The 17116-nt window shown below is 42.1% G+C and overlaps 1 protein-coding gene across 8 annotated transcripts in view; it reads left to right on the forward strand.

The window, feature by feature from the left end:
- Nucleotides 1–799: 799 nt before the first annotated feature.
- Nucleotides 800–17116, forward strand: part of ATP13A3 (ATPase 13A3) — a 93285-nt gene continuing 76968 nt past the window's right edge. For 3 of the 8 annotated variants that reach the window (XM_078067836.1, XM_036114394.2, XM_078067838.1), the window contains exons 1-2: nt 806–995; nt 1748–1791. The gene's annotated coding sequence lies outside the window, so the exon portion shown is untranslated. Of the gene's footprint in view, nt 996–1747; nt 1792–17116 lie in introns of all 8 variants that reach the window. The other 5 variants (XR_013445987.1, XR_013445985.1, XM_078067844.1 and 2 more) reach the window with 4 other exon arrangements.

Consider the following 17116-nt stretch of genomic DNA (forward strand, 5'->3'; position numbering starts at 1 on the left):
GTGCGCTGAGCTTGTTGTCAAAGGCCAATTACAGTTTTTTGTTTGTTTTTGGATGGGGGGTGGTGCTGCTGTTAAGGAATGGAGACCTGGATTAAAGCTGGGATCTGGCTTCCTCTCCGTTGTAGCATAAGTTTCCTCCTTGACCTTGACTCTGGGCAAGTCTATTCTAGGTCCCTCACTGGTCCTCAGTTTCCCTGTTCATTAAATGGGGATTTGTACTATGATCTTGTTTTTGCACGGCCAGGGTGGCAAATTCCACCTCCTCCAGGCCAAAAAAAAACCCGTGCTCTGTTGGTAACCTCCCCTCCCCAGTACCCAGCTATTTTGAAAGGTCCTCTCCTCCCCTTTCTTTCCTTCGCGGGTCTAAGGGGCTAAAGGCGAGGTGGGCAGGGCCTGCCCCATGGCCCCGCCCGTCTCCGCTGGCCCCGCCCCCCGACGTCCCCTCTGCGCCCCTTCGCGCTCGGCGCTGGGATGAGGCAACCACGTGACCTCACATCCGGGCGCGGGAGTCCCGAGCTTGCCGCGCGCTCTCCCCCGCCCGCCGGCTCTCCCCGCAGCGTGATCTGGGCGCCACGGCGGAGGGGAGGGGGGTTCGCTTCGTCGCTGGCGGCGGGAGGCCGTTTCGGAGAGCAGACCGCCCCCCTCCCCTGCCCGCCTACCCCCGCCACCCTCCCTTGTTCTCGCTCTGTCCCGGCTGCACGCCGCCGCCGCCGCCGCGGGCGCTGAGGAGGAGAGCGCGGACGCCCCTGTGTCCGGCTCGGCCGGGGCCTGGCCGCGGCGCCTCCCTCCCCTCACCCCGAGCGCAGCGCGCGGCGGCGGCGGCGGCGGCGCCTCGAATCCGAGCGACCCGCGGCCGCCGGCGCCCGCCGAGGGCGATGGGGCTGGGCTGAGGCGAGGCGGCGGCGGCGACAGCGGCGGGCCCGGGCCCCGGCCCCCCGCGGTCCCTCGGCTGCTCCGGCCCGGAGGCCGCGGAGGAGACGGCGCAGCGGCGGCGGGTGAGTGGTCGGGTTTTCCCGGGGCGCCGGGGGGACAGGGTGAGCGGGGCGCGGAGTAGGTGGGTCGTGGTGGTGATGGTGGGGGGTTGAAGGAGGTGAAGGGTGTTGTCGGGTACCAGGTGAGCTTCTGGTCGGCTCCTTGGGCCAGAATCCCGCATCACTTCCCGGGGGAGGTGAGTGGAGTGGGGAGGGGAGCGCTAAGACCGCGGAATGTCTGCCTGGGACAGGTGAGGCGAGAAAAAGGGATCCTCGTTGTGGGTGCGAAGGCCTGGTTTGGACACACTGCTTGCGTTGGGACTGGGGAGTGGGATGGTGGTCCAGCCCTTTTGGAAAGTCCGGGAGATGGTGTGGTCGAAGGGCAGGACGCTTGATGTGTTTCTGCGGATGCTGCTTAAAGGCATCTTGAGTTCGTCCTTAACCTCGGAGTAGTAAGAGCTTCTTGCCATCACCGCATTTTATGGATGACTAAGTGAGGCCTGGAGAGGAAAAGTCACTTCTTAATTGGTTAAGGCCTCTCACTTTGACTCTGTAAGTGAGGACTAGGAAAACCCCGGGGTCCTCTCCTCCAGTACTTGAGTGGCCACTCTCTTTATGGCCTTTACTTCTCCCCATTGCCTTCACAGATTTTGTGGATGTATATTTAGCGGGGTTGTGGCCGGGGGAATGGATTGGGGATTGACAGTAACTCAGTTCGGGGCTTCCCAATTTGGAAAGCTTTTGTGACAGGTGTTTATCATTTCCTCTTCCCATAGATCTGACAGAAACATCCTTGGATCTTGGTGTCTGGACATAGGAGGTATGAATCACTCACGCAATTAACTCTTTTTAATCGTCAGTGTCTTAGAGCTATATTTAGTGGTTATATTAGTGCAAAATGAATGGGTATGGAGTCGTAAAACTAGAAACAGAAACCTAGGTTCCCTGCATATGATTCTGAACTAAATAAGTAGAACATTTGTGTAATGACTATTTTAGCTCTATGAGTCAGGAAGTTAGAATTTTTTTTTTAATCCAAGAAATGCAGGAACGTTAAAGATGATTGCAAAATGAATACTGTTTTCTAAAGGCTTTGTTGCTAAAGTGAAGGTGTTCTGATTTCCTTGTCTTTTAAGGGGTGATTTCAGACTTCAAAGTGCTCTGCCTTAGGTTAGATCTCAGCCTCCCTACGAGGGCACATACATTTTGTTACACAGGAGTATGCGTGGAATTCTTTTCTCAAGAGGATTGTTGCTTTGCCCAGAAGGCTACAGTTGCCAGAATAAGTGTATGTGGGTATCCCATTCTGGTTTAGCAACCCTTCCTTAAATGCAGGTCAGTTCCTGGAAGTTCCATATAGTACCTATTATTAATAATTGTTATGGAAGTTTATATTTGCTACTGTCCTTTTGCATTATCCACTGCTAGATCGGGTGAGCCTGAGACAGCTAAGTGAGATTTTTGAACATTGTTAGAAGAACAACAAAACTTGTATTTGCTCAGGACATCGGGTAGGAAAAGTGATGATGCTGGTTACCTCCATTTATAAGTAGTATAGTTATAAATGAAAATATGAAGTAGCCGTTTATTTTGAAAATACAGTTGACAGGCTTCAATTTGATGCAGTGTTCAAATTATGTAGTAGGAGGGCTGATTTCTTTGCCCAGGTCAACCAGAATGCTTTATTTGGTGTATGCTTGGTAATTAAAATTTTAATTTGTAACTGATTTGAGATAAATATAATAAATTCCTACATAGATAGGAAAATAGTTTTATAGTAATTAGAACAAAACTTTGTTAAGCCTGAATGTCTTAAACATTATCTTCTGATAAGTTTCTATGTGGTTTTGCTTATTAGATTTTAGAGCTAAAATACTTCTCTTCGTTTAGTTAGCCCTTAATAGTTCCCTTATTTAGGTAACATCAGTTTCCCACCTATGTCATATTTCAAATATGGATTCTTATATGGATAATAATTGTGTGTTGGTAGCTACAACATAATGTATTAGAAAAAGCATGGACTTGGGAAATCAGACTGGAGTTTGATTTTTGACTTTTCGTAACTAGCTGTTTGACTTTGACCAGTGCTAATAGTTATTGAGTAAGCTTATTACATAGTAGGCTGTGGATTAAACACTTAACATGGATTATCTCATTTAAACCATATTTTACAGATGAGGAAACTTGAGGTTCAGAGATGTTAAGTTGCCCAGAGTCACACACAGCTGACTTGGTAAACCTAGAAATAGAAACTGCTTGTCACATACAGTAACAGAGAGCTAAGATTCGGGCTGTCTTCAAAGTCCCTTATATTGTAAGTTGCTTAACTTCCCTGATCATCAGCGTCATCATCTTCTAATTCTTTTTTATTGAAAATGAATACTAATACTTATCTCAGAGAGTTTTGAGGATTAGCTGAGAACTTACGTCCTCCCTTTCCCCCATCTATTCCATATACTAAATCAAGCTCTGCTTGTATAACATGGTGGTCTTGTAACCACTGTGAATATGAGGTTTTAAAATGTGAGTATATTTTATTCCCAAGATTAATAGTCCTAGGAGATGGGCCATGATCAGTGATATGGGGGCATCCTGTGAAACTTTGTCTTTATTCTGTATTTTTTCCCAGTGGTCTGGGTGATGGTGGAAATAAGAACTTTATACTTGAATGACAATGTGATGGTTGTAATTACTAAAAATCTGGGAAGACAGAAGTAGAATTTTAAAATGATCTTGATTACTTGGTTTATCTAACGCTGGATTCTGTCCACTGCTATACTTGGTAACCTAAACTAACTATATACTTAGTAAGTGGAAGACTTTGTGAATGGAACATAAGTTGAATAGGAGTTAGCAGCTTATCACTTATGAAAGATAACACTCTTAAAACAATTTATAGTGGTATGCTAAAAGAAGATAAATCTAGTGCTTGACATCTACCTGATACATCAGCAGAAGGTTTGTTCCAGTGATGAAATGCATTCTGAATGTGCTGTATAGCCATCTAGTTAAATCTCTAACCCAGAGATAGCTGATGGGATTTAATCTTTGGTTTTGGGACATAGTTGTGTGAAATGAAGGTAAGTGGACTATGGAGAGAATAAATCTGTAGTCACTAAAACCATATTCTAATTATTAACCCATCTAACTAGTCCAGGAAACATGCAAGAAGCAAGGAGATCATTGTTAAAGTCTTACTTGAATTTTGTTGACTTCATATTTTGAGATAGAGAAATGAGAGGGCATTGGAATTAGAACACATCTTTTAAGATTTATATAAAAAAGTAAAAGGTTCTGGGTTTATTTAATCTGGAGAAAAGTAGGTGATATCTGTACGGTAGAATGTCCTGGACTTAATGGTAACTAGTGATTATATAAGCTATGAAACATTTGTATTAGTGGGGTGCCTGGGTGGCTCAGTTGGTTAGGCATCCAACTCTTGATTTTGGCTCAGGTTGAGCCCTTTGTTGGGCTCTCTAATTAAAAAAAAAAGTAATAAAAGAACACAAAAGATTTGTATTAGTAAGATTAAAAATAGAGGTGATGTGAAATGTCATGAATGAATGGTAATAAAAAATTACCACTTTTATAATCGTGAGTTAAAAAATGGCATTAGTAAGGAGGGAGAAGAATGGAATGAAGGAAAGGGAGAGTTGATCAGATAATCAAATGTCTGAGAATAAGGAAAATTGAAGGTGTGGATTGCTGAAGAGTTTCCATAGAACAGTTCTCCAGAGAGAACTGTCCCAACACCGCATCTGGTAACATCTTAGACCCAAAGGCTCATAATGGGGCCTTTGTTAGGTCTGAGTAGTAAAACATTAACTCAAATAGCAAACTTTAAGACTGCCAAATTAAAAAAAGGAGTTATGTACCACAAGGCATCTCCCCAGGGAAAGAGGCCATATAGACCTTTGAGAACAGAGCTCACAGAGACATGTTTCTTTGAAGGTACAGGTGAAGATACATCTTTTACATTCCTATCACCCAAGACAACTATTATTAGTATGAACTGAGAATGCAGTAAAAAGTAACCCTGTGTTTGGGGCGCCTGGGTGGCTCAGTCGTTAAGCGTCTGCCTTCAGCTCAGGTCATGATCCCAGGGTTCTGGGATTGAGCCCCTCCCTGCTTAGCGGGGAGCCTGTTTCTCCCACTCCCCCTGCTTGTGTTCCCTCTCTCGCTGTGTCTCTCTCTGTCAAATAAAATAAAAAAAAAAATAAATAAAAATAAAGAAATCAGTCCAAAGGCCAGAGAAGTAAAATAAAATCTCAAATCTTCCTCTTAAAAAAAAGATGTAGACACATTTCACTAACCAGTATTTTCTATTGTTTTATTTTTAATTTTTTATCATTTATTATTTTTTACTAACCAGTATTTTTAAATGAAAATAAGGCACATAAAATTCCATTAAATCAACCTAATTACACATATTTTTACATTTTATAATGTGACCAGGGAGAAAGAGAATGGATAACAGTAACACAGAGGATGGGGGGAATGACACACCCAGAGACAGAAAGGGAAAGACAAAAATACAAATAAGATGTACATTAGAGATACATGAGATTAACAGCTTGAGCCTTTTAGGACGCTGTTCCCAAAGATGCAAAATCATGGTATCTTTCTATGAAAAGCCTGAATACAACATTATGTCCTTACTGCCTGCTGCTCTAGTTAAAATAAAACAGGCGGCAATCCTCAGTCCTGCCCCCACACATTCTCCTCTCTCTCTCTCCACACACACACACACACTCACTCACGATACTTGTTTTGAATATGTTAAATGTTATTAAACCAATAATAGTATGTTACCATTTATTGAGCCTCTTATCCTCACAATTCTCTAAGGTAGCTTTTATTCCCTCCATTCGTCAAATGAAGAAACTAAGAAAGGTTAAGTGACTTGAACCCGACTACAGAGCTAATAAGTGATGAGGCTGGAGCTCAAAGTCACTTGTATATGGCTCTGAAGCCCACATTTTAACCACTGTACCATGCCCACTCCCGAGGCATCTTTGGCCACCATTACTTTTTTTTTTTTTTTTTTTAAAGACTGGTGTTTTTTACTGTGCTATCCCAAGAGTAATGTTAAGGTTCAGATACTTTATTTTTTTTTTTTTTTTAAAGATTTTATTTATTTATTTGACAGAGAGAGACACAGCGAGAGAGGGAACACAAGCAGGGGGAGTGGGAGAGGGAGAAGCAGGCTTCCCGCGGAGCAGGGAGCCCGATGCGGGGCTCGATCCCAGGACCCTGGGATCATGACCTGAGCCGAAGGCAGACGCTTAACTACTGAGCCACCCAGGCGCCCCAAGGTTCAGATACTTTAAATTTCATGAAAAACATCAACAACTTATATAGTTTTATTTATCTGTTTCTTTTATTTTATTTTTAAGTAAACTCTGCACCCAAGGTGGGGCTCAAACTCACAACCCCAAGATCAAGTCTCATGCTCTAGCAACTGAGCCAGCCAGGTGCCCTTATAGCTCTTTTAAAATAGTGCAGATTTTACTAGCAGTAAGGAAGACATTAACTGACACTGAATACAGCTGAGTATCAATCCAGAATTATACAAAGTACAAATGGTTCCCCAATACTCCCAATTTTATTACCTAGCGTTTTAATTATGCTAGGTTCTCTGTGTGGTATAAAATACCCAGTGTAACCCTGGAGAGATAACAGATTTTCATCTAATTTCTTTCTCCATTATTCACATTGTGGACTCTCATCATACATGCATTTAACTATACCCATTCAACTATTTGTGCTACACGAAAAAAGAAAAACAAGAAAAAAATACTTTAAATAATGATGGCAGGATGCCTGCCTTTACATCCGTGTCCCCAGAGAATGCAATGAAGACTAAAAATTTGCTGTTCCTCAGCTAGTCTAAAGTCCCATTCACCTGTCAAAAGGTATCTTGCATAGCCAATTATGATCCAGCTCACCAAAAAAGTAACCTGTTCTTAAAGCTGGAGGAAAAACTGGCTGTTGGAATTGAAAAACAGTATGTCAGTTAAGAACCAGTTTTCAAACTGGTATCTTCCTAAAGGACGTTTTCAACAGTAATTTTGACTATACAGGATTTCTACCTTAAATGAGAATTTAGGCCCAAAGCCCCCACATAAAAGGTGATTTCACTTTACCCAGCTCTTTAGATTACGAAGAATTAGGAACCCAAACATTTGTCTTGTATATCAAAATAAGTGAATTAGTAATGCATATTCATCCTATTTCACAATGGGAAAAAGCAGAGCAACAGGGATGCTGTTAGAAGAAGGCACACTTGGGGCGCCTGGGTGGCTCAGTCAGTTATGCATCTGCCTTTGGCTCAGGCCGTGGTTCTGGAGTCCCAGGATCGAGCCCCACATCGGGCTCCCTGCTCAGAGGGGAGTCTCCTTCTCCCTCTCTCTCTGCTCCTCCCCACCCCCATGCTCTCTCTCTCTCTCTCTTGATCACTCTCTCTCTCAAATAAATAAAATCTTTTTAAAAAAGAAGAAAGCATGCTAGACACATATGGGAACTGTTCCATGACTTATTAAAAATGTAGTAAAAGTCTGTCATGTGGGGCGCCTGGGTGGCTCAGTTGGTTAAGCATCTGCCTTTGGCCCAGGTCATGATCCCTGGGTCCTGGGATAGAGCCCCACATCAGGCACCCTGCTCAGCGGGGAGCCTGCTTCTCCCTCTCCCTTTGCCCCTCCCCCTATTCGAGCTCTCTTTCTCTCTCTCAAATAAATAAAATCTTAAAAAAAAAAGTCTGTCATGTAATCAAAAGCAATCCTTAACATTGGTTCTCAGTAGAAAAAAGAAAAAACAGTGAGTTCTGAGATGAGCCATTACCAGAGTACAAAACAAAGGCACGAGTGGAAAGAATACCCTACCGACAAAAACTGTCTAACCCCAGGTCCTTTACTGGCATGCTGTTGCTTACTCTCCACACGTTTCCTTTTCTGTAAAAAGAAGGGACTAATCTATCACCTGTGACAATTCACCATTATTGTTTTCCAGTCTCACACTTCCATTATTTCAGTGTCCAACTCACAAATTTCTTGTGAGGAAAATAGGTAGAAACTAAATAAAATAGGAGTCGATTAATCTAGCTTGCTATCAGAGGTAGAACTGTCTTTCATATCACCACCCAAAAACAGTTAACAAATATTTTTATTTTTTTTCAAGATTTTATTTTTTTTAAAGATTGTATTTATTTATTTTAGTGAGAGAGAGAGAGAGCATGAAAGGGGGGAGGGCCAGGGGGAGAAGCAGACACCCCACTGAGGGGGAGCGCGATGTGGGGCTCGATCCTGGGACTCTGGGATCATGACCCAAGCCGAAGGCAGACGCTTAACTGACTGTGCCACCCAGGTGCCCCTTCAAGATTTTATTTTTAAGTAATCTCTACACCCAACCTGGAGCTCAAACTTACAACCCCAAGATCAGGAGTCACATACTCCACCAACTGAGCCAGACAGGCATCCTCAAATATTTTTATTTAAAACTTCTGAGAAGGTCTACATACATCATCAAGTTCCACATCATGTAATCGGTAAATTCTACTTTACATAGTTAACTCACTTTTCTCAGCAATTCAATTTCTTACCTAGCTAGTAACTGAGTATCAACAGATCATTTAAAAGCTAGATCCACAGGGAGTAAGTGAGAGAGTCAGCAAAACAGAATTTTCAGTTAAGAGATTGATTACACCTCAATTCATACACATACACAAATAGACTTTAAACACAGGGTACTTTTTTTTTTTTAAGATTTGATTTATTTATTTGACAGAGAGGGAACACAAGGAGGGGGAGTGGGAAAGGGAGAAGCAGGCTTCCCGCTGAGCAGGGAGCCCAGTGCAGGACTCGATCCCAGGACCCTGGGATCATGACCTGAGCCGAAGGCAGACCCTTAACGACTGAGCCACCCAGGCGCCCCTGGATTGATTTCTTTAAATGTGGATCACTGGTTCTTCAAAGACCAAAGAGTTTTCATCCATCTCTAGATTATGCCTTAACAACTTCTTTTTTTTTTTTTTTGTAAGATTTTATTTATTTGAGAGAGAGAGTGTGCACGTGAGCACGTGTGAGCGAGTGTGTGCACAGAGGGAGAGGGAGACGCAGACTCCTTGCTGAGAAGAGAGCCCGACTGGACTGACGTGGGGCTCCATCCTAGAACTCTGGGATCATGACCTGAGCCTAAGGCAGACGCTTAACTCACTGAGCCACCCAGGCGCCCCAGTGCCTTAACTTCTTAAGCCATCAATTTTCTAAGCTCATTTATAATTTAGTTTCAGCTGTGATTTCCTGAAGTTTCTCTTAAAAATTTTTGCTTTACTGTTTCACCAAGCATAAGAGATGGAATCCTTATTTACATGTCAATTATAATAATGTGATTCAGTTTGCTAAGTTAAATGTAAGGTAGTGCAGGCAAGTTGCCTAATTTTGTCTGGAGCACTTAAATTATTTGAAAGAATAGACTAGGGGCACCTGGGTGGCTCAGTCAGTTAAGCGTCTGCCTTTGGCTCAGGTCATGATCCCAGGATCCTGGGATCCAGCCCCGTATCGGGCTCCCTGCTCAGCGGGGAGTCTGCTTCTCCCTCTACCCCTACCTCCCCACCCCACTGGTGTGCACACAAAAATAAATAAAATCTTTTAAAAAATTTGAAAGACTAGACTAACCTAACAAATTCTCAGTTAAAATAGATTTTTATTTCATGGATCCTTTTGATATGAAAATAAGCTTTTTATAGTTATTACCACTGCCTTAGAGTTCATTGATGAATAAATTTTAGCTAACCCATGGTTGTTTTCTGTTCAGTTTTTGGTGAGAACAGAATAAAGTGTTTAATTTAGTTAGGTTCAGAAACATCTTAATGTGTTTTTTTTTCCCTGAATCCTTTCTTACCTCTGATACAGCCCATGGTGAATGACCTTTTCTCATGTTCCCTTAAAAGTTGCGGTAATTACCAATTATTTTGGTACATAAGAGTTGTGATTTTTATAGGCAGGCAGGCAGGAAGGAAGCTTGGTTAGGGCCTCTTGGTTATGCCCTCAGGACTGTGGTGGCAAATTTAACTCTTCAGTATTTTTTTAGTTCCTGTATGTGCCAAGCACAGGGCTAGATGTTGGATATATGTTGATGAATGAGTTTTGCCATCTTGAAGGTAAACAGTCTAGCAGGTGAACACAGTGCTCCTGCACTGTACAAGTCCTGAAGACACCATTCACACTGTATTCTTTGGAATGTGGCCCTGTGGTGTGGGCTTTAGTGTCTCAGTTGAAAAAAGTTCAGAATCTCTATCCCATGCAAGTTAATCCGTATCTTTATCTTATCAGGCAAGGCCCTTCATCATAATCTGATCCTGTCCCATGTTTTTAGCTCCATTTCTAGCTGTTCCCTAGAGGTTACCCTGTGCTCTAGCTGGTTTAACTTGTATTCGTGATATTTTCTAGGATTTCTCACCTTAGTACTTTTTTTTTTAGTTTTTATTTTAATTCTGGTTAGTTAACATACAGTGTTATATTAGTTTCAGGTGTACAATATAGTGATTCAGCAGTTCCATACATCATTTGGTGTTCCTCATGGCAAGTACACTCCTTCATGCCCATCACCTCTTTAACCCATCCCCCCAGCCTCTTCCTCTCACCTCAGTACTTCGGCATGTGGTAATTCCTCTGCTTGGATTCCATCCCTCTGTTATTTTCTCTCTTTTTGCTGCCTGTTTGCCTGATGAACTTCACACCTTTCAGGTCTTAGATCAAGGGATATAATCTCCAGCATTTAGCACAGTACTTGGCACATGTAGACAGTGACTTTTTTTTTTTAAGATTTTATTTATTTATTTGAGAGAGAGAGAGCACAAGCAGGGGGGAGGGAGGGGCAGAGGGAGAGGGAGAAGCAGGCTCCCCACTGAGCACGGAGCCCAATGCGGGGCTCGATCCCAGGACCCTGAAATCATGACCTGAGCCGAAGGCAGACACTTAACTGAGTCACCCAGGCGCCCCAGACATTGACTTTCTAAAACATGACTTTTTATGAAATCAGAAGTGGTGATAAGCCATAATGATTTTTGCTAAATGCTAATTTAATATTTACAGATTTATCCTGAATTATTAGGACACTTGGGCAACACTGCTTTTTTTCAACTAATTTGCCTTTTCCTAAATCAAGCAATGGTATAGAGTATATTTGAAGATCCTACCTGGCTAGGATAAGGACAGTTTTAAGTTCATTGGAGAACATGTTAGTGAGACTTTCCAGAATAATGAAAAATTGGTCATAAATGGTCTCTCAGCTGAACCGAGCTTTTCAGTCCGAGAATGGGTGACCCAAAGGATGGCAGTAGCACTAGTTCCAGCTGTTTGTGCCGGTAGTGCCCAGTGCTGCTGCGGTGAGAGCCCTTGAGGGCAGCCCAGGCAGGAATACTCCAAGACTGTTCCATGGTAAAACTGCGATGCCCACTCGCCACATCTCCTCCGTACTTTTTTTGTTTTGTTTTGTTATTTGGAGATTTATCTTCTATTTCTCAGCTTTGAGAAGTTATAATTTATTTATGTATTTTTTTTTAAAGATTTTATTTATTTATTTAATTGACAGAGGGAGAAACAGCGAGAGAGGGAACACAAGCAGGGGGAGTGGGAGAGGGAGAAGCAGGCTTCCCGCCGAGCAGGGAGCCCGATGCGGGGCTTGATCCCAGGACCCGGGGATCACGACCTGAGCTGAAGGCAGTCGCTTAACCAACTGAGCCACCCAGGCGCCCCTAACGTATTTATGTATGTATTTCTGAACAGAATGACTCTTGATGAAGAAGTAGTGGTTGATACTGAAGAACGTAGTGTTGTAGATGGAGGGTGTGCAGGGTTACATGAAGTCACCATGGGACCTGGGAGAGAGGGTACTGGGAGAGTTGGAAAAGCATTGGGATGAATATGGGAGCCTGCCAAAGACAAAATGTACTTGGTTGTGAAATTTAACCCAGAAAAACAGGAAGGATTTTACCCTTCCCTCACACCCCTTGTCTTGCTCTGTCTCGTTCATTCTCCTCCATTGCTGGGTGCTGGCCTGGTTCTCAACCTTTAAGGTTTTTAGTCTGTAAGTCCAACATTGTGGGACAAATGTTCTGATTCTTACAAGGAGAGACAAAGATGGGAGCTATCCTCTGCTGGACAGGAGAAGGGACAGTCAAAGCATGGTGGAGAATATACTTGACCAGGGTCTGGAAGGACTCGTAAGAGTTTTTCAACCAGACTGTTAGGGAAGGGCATTCTTGGCAGAAGGAACAATGTATGTGAAGGAATGGAGTCAAGAAACAGTAGCCCTTAGAGGAACTACAATTGTGTTCTATATAGATGGGATGTAAGGTTTGTAAGAGGTGAATGATAGCCATTGGTGAAAGGCAGGTGGTGTTGACAACTAGGAAGGGCCACATTCTGAAGAGTATTACATGTCTTCCACTTAGTTATAACTTTGCCTTGGAACCCAATTGGCCCTTTCTTCTACTTTACTTCCCCATGGTAGGGAAACACATAGTATTGTGCATTTTAAGACTTTTCAATTTTTTTTTTAAAGATTTTATTTATTTGTTTGAGAGAGACAGGGAGAAAGAGCATGAGCAGAGGGGAGAGGCAGAGGGAGAGGGAGAAGCACACTCCCCGCCGAGCAGAGAGCCTGAACCGGGACTCGATCCCAGGACCCCGAAATCACGACCTGAGCCGAAGTCAGATGCTCAACTGACTGAGCCATGCAGGTGCCCCTAGACTTTGCAGTGTCTTGCTAGTAAGAGGATTGTTCAATTTGCTTAATCCAGTGTATTTCTTCAATTTATATGAGCAGGGGATGCCTTTTTAAAATTTTTATTTTTATTTTATTTTATTTTATTTTTTAAAGATTTTATTTATTTGACAGAGAGAGACATAGCGAGAGAGGGAACACAAGCAGGGGGCGTGGGAGAGGGAGAAGCAGGCCTCCCCGCGGAGCAGGGAGCCCGATGTGGGGCTCGATCCCAGGACCCTGGGATCACGACCTGAGCCGAAGGCAGACGCTTAACGCCTGAGCCACCCAGGCGCCCCTAAAATTTTTATTTTGGAGGGGCTCTTACCAGTTTGGGAAATGCTGCTGCAGACAATGGGAAGCTATTTAAATTTCAAGCAGAGAAATGATCATGTATGGATTATATAATGATATGAATGAGGGAGACTAGAGAGGGCATCAGGACCCTGATGGGCAGTGCCAGTGGAGATAGGGCTTGGTGAAGTGGATGTGAGAAAGGTAGAAATGATGACTAAGTGCCTCCTTATGGATAGGAAGGAGTCTAGGATGACTTCCAAAATCCTGGCATGTAATTTTAGCAAATCATATTCATTTAAGGAGTAGAGGGAATTGTTCGTGTTAGGGGGTGGGTTTGGAAGAAAGATAAAATGAATCTATTGAATTTTAGTTGTATGTAAACATGTATGGTTGATGTTTAAATCTGTGGGTCTGAAGCTGGAGAGAGATTAGTGCCGAAAATACTGATTGGCAGCTATTGGTAGCTTTCACCATAGATGGGTCAGTGGAGCCCCTCTTGGCCCTTTGTGTTGTTATAAGAGAGAAGGCCAGAGAATATTAATAATTAAGTAGTGGGCAGAGGATGTGGAGGCTTGGGGAATATTAATAATCAAGAAGTGGGCAGAGGAAGTAAAAACTTGATTACCTGGCTGCCTGCCCCATGACCCAGGCTACTGTAATATGAAGTATAATTTAGCAGAATTGTGGGAGGTAAAAAGGTCATTGTGGGCCATCTTGGGAACCTAGTCAGTACTTCAACTACATTTGACTTTCAAATGAATTTTTGAGAAATAGACGCTTGAAAGATGGTGCTGTCTGCATGCTAATTCCTTAATTTGTTGGTAAGGCTTTTTGATATAAAGTCACCCCATGCTTGACTTTGTGGGAAAGTAAAAAATGCTAATTTTGGTCAAGTGAAGATTATTTTTTTTCCTGTTTTTAAAAGATGATATCGATTGAAAACTGGTAAGTAAAGTAGTGAAGGCCTGTAAAAGTGTTTTGTAAACTAAAAATCCCTGTATAAATGTCAGTTACTTTTGTTATGTCTGGCATAGTACCCAAATGCATTGATTTTTTTTTTTTTAAATCCTGGATAGTGGATTACAGAATGACCATAGGAAATGAGAAAGTTCAGATTTCTATGATGATTGTACCATGAGTAAGGCCATTATCCTCTTCAACAGCAATTTAAAGTGTGTTTTTGAAATATTTGTTGAATGCAGATGTTAAGGGCTTTGCACTTCCTTTCTATGCTGAGTCAACATGGGTAGGTTTCAAATTGGGGAAAAGGAGTAAAAGTGGAAAAACACAAATTCACATAATTTTAAAATGATCGAAGTACGTGCCTATCAATTATAATTGTAAATTAGCAGGATTGCACTTTTTTTTTTTTAAAGATTTTATTTATTTATTTGAGAGAGAAAGAATGAGACAGAGAGAGCGTGAGAGGGAGGAGGGTCAGAGGGAGAAGCAGACTCCTCGCCGAGCGGGGAGCCCGATGTGGGACTCGATCCCAGGACTCCAGGATCATGACCTGGGCTGAAGGCAGTCGCTTAACCAACTGAGCCACCCAGGTGCCCAGGATTGCACTTTTTGTACAGAATAGCTTCCTAGTGATTTCGTGCTTCCTTTGTGGTCAGGTTCAGGTCTTCATAATGTCTGGAAGAATAAAATGTGAACCATAGTGTAGTACAGATGATGAGTAAAACTAATTTTGCTTTCTTGCCAGCACAATACAGTAATCCTGAAGTGAACCATGCTGAGTTAATAAAGAAAAATTATTTTGGGTTTTGCTGTTAATAAGTAAAATGAACATCTCTGGATTCTGTGTGTAACTTCTTAACATACTACTTAAGACTTAGAATATAATTTTCTGTAATGTTTTCTTCCTGCTCCCCCCCCTTCTTGACTATTCCTTACCCACCCCCACCCCTTCTCCTCCAAGCCCTTCCTCTGCACCTTGCTGCTCTGTTTGGGTACCTGTCTGTGCACACTATTAATTTTTGTTTCATAATGCAGCTACAGTGTAATCTTTTTGAATACCTTTAATCAACAATTTCAACTCAGCACTGTACTACCAACAAAGTACTATGCTCAGCTGAAATGACACAGTACTATGAAAAGTGAGACCAACTTCAAGCAGCGCAGGCAAGGACCACTGCATAATGATGGTCATCTGCCAATAGCAACTATAAGGTTTTATCTAAACTATATCCTGGTTTCTGTGCAAACATGTGGATAGTATGAGTCTCAGAATTGATGACTTGAAATTTTATTTATTATTATTATTAGTTTTTGCAGTAAGCCCTACACCCAGTGTGGGGCTTGAACTTAAGACCCCAAGTTCAAGAGCCACATGCTCCAGGCATGCTCTACGAACTGAGCCAGCCAGGTGCCCCTGAATGTTTAAATTTAAATTTTATTTATTTATTTATTTTTAATTTAAATTCAGTTAGCCAACATACAGTACATCATTAGTTTTTGGTGTACTGTTCAGTGATTTATTAGTTGTGTATAATACCCATTGCTCATCACGTCATGTGCCCTCCTTAATGCCCATCACCCAGTTACCCCATCCCTCCCCTAAATTTTAATTTTAAATTGCTGATTGAAATGTCAAACAAGTTATTAGGGATTTGGATTAACAGTATTACATTTTAGAAAAAATAATCACTAATTTGCATTAAAATGGAAGAAACATTCATTCATATATTACTTAACAAAAATACTTATCTTCTAAATTTAAAAGTGTAGCTTTTATTTGGGCAGTTAAGCTCACTTACCAATTTGGGTTGTTTATACAAGCTGTTATTAGAACTCTAGATTTGTCAATTCCTTACTGTATTAAATGCCAAACACTTTCTTTAGTGCTTGCTTTAAAACTTGTTTCAGTTAGGTTTTTCTGCTTGTAAGTACTCCTCTCTACCCCCAAAGCACAAAACTCATATTCTCTATTTCATGAGTTTGAAGAAACAGTTAATGGTAACATGTATGTATATGTACATGTGACATGGCTTTCTAATTGGGATTGTTGGATCAAAGTGTGGGAGTATTAAATTCTAATATACTGTTGGTTTTCCAAAAAGGTAGTACAGATTCACTCTCTCTTTTTTTTTTTTCCCTTTTCTTTTGGAGGGGGCAGTGGGGGAAGGAGAGACAATCTTAAGCAGGCTCCACATCCAGCATAGAGTTTGATGTGGGCTTCAATCTCACGACTGACCCTGAGATCATAACCTGAGCCTAAATCAAGAGTCGGACGCTTAACCAGCTGAACCACACATGTGCCCCCAGACTCACTCTTAACAGCAGTGTATAAGGGTGCTCCTTTTTTTTTTTTTTTTTTTGCAGTTTAATGGGCAAGTAGTGTTTTACCACATAATCTTATACTTTACCTCATCTTGTTCTCTAATAGGTTCATGTGCTCTTTAATTGTTACTCTTCTCCCCTCCCTTGCTTCACAACATTATAAGATCCCTAAATTCTAATTTTAGACAATTGTGAACTTGGGAGTAATCTTTGTAAAGGCAATAATAACATACCTGCCTTCTCCCCCCTCCATCACCATTATCATTTGTTTTGTGTTTGTGTCTTATTTTTCCATTGAGACACCTGAAACAGAGGCTGTATTATTTAGCCAACTCCTGCTTTCCCAGATAAGTACCTCCAGTCATACTAAACAAAAAAATCTTAAAACTTCCCATAATCACTTTTGATCATCAGCTTTTCTATTAAGGCTACTGAAAACTGGGGCGCCTGGGTGGCTCAGTCGTTAAGCGTCTGCCTTCGGCTCAGGTCATGATCCCAGAGTCCTGGGATCGAGTCCCACATCGGGCTCTCTGCTCCACGGGAAGCCTGCTTCTCCCTCTCCCACTCCCCCTGCTTGTGTTCCTGCTCTCACTATGTCTTTCTCTGTCAAATAAATAAATAAAATCTTAAAAAGAAGAAAACAAAGGCTACTGAAAACTGTCAGCCGTTTTCCTTACCAATGTTGGAACATCACCTGGTGGTGAAAGAGTGCAACAGCAAGATGCGTACAGAGGCAATACTTAATGTAGGTAAAAACTTTCATGGTTGGAATGAATCATACAGACTATTAGAACTGTCTC

Source organism: Halichoerus grypus, chromosome 1 (assembly GCF_964656455.1).
Source record: "Halichoerus grypus chromosome 1, mHalGry1.hap1.1, whole genome shotgun sequence".
NCBI classification, from domain to species: domain Eukaryota; kingdom Metazoa; phylum Chordata; class Mammalia; order Carnivora; family Phocidae; genus Halichoerus; species Halichoerus grypus.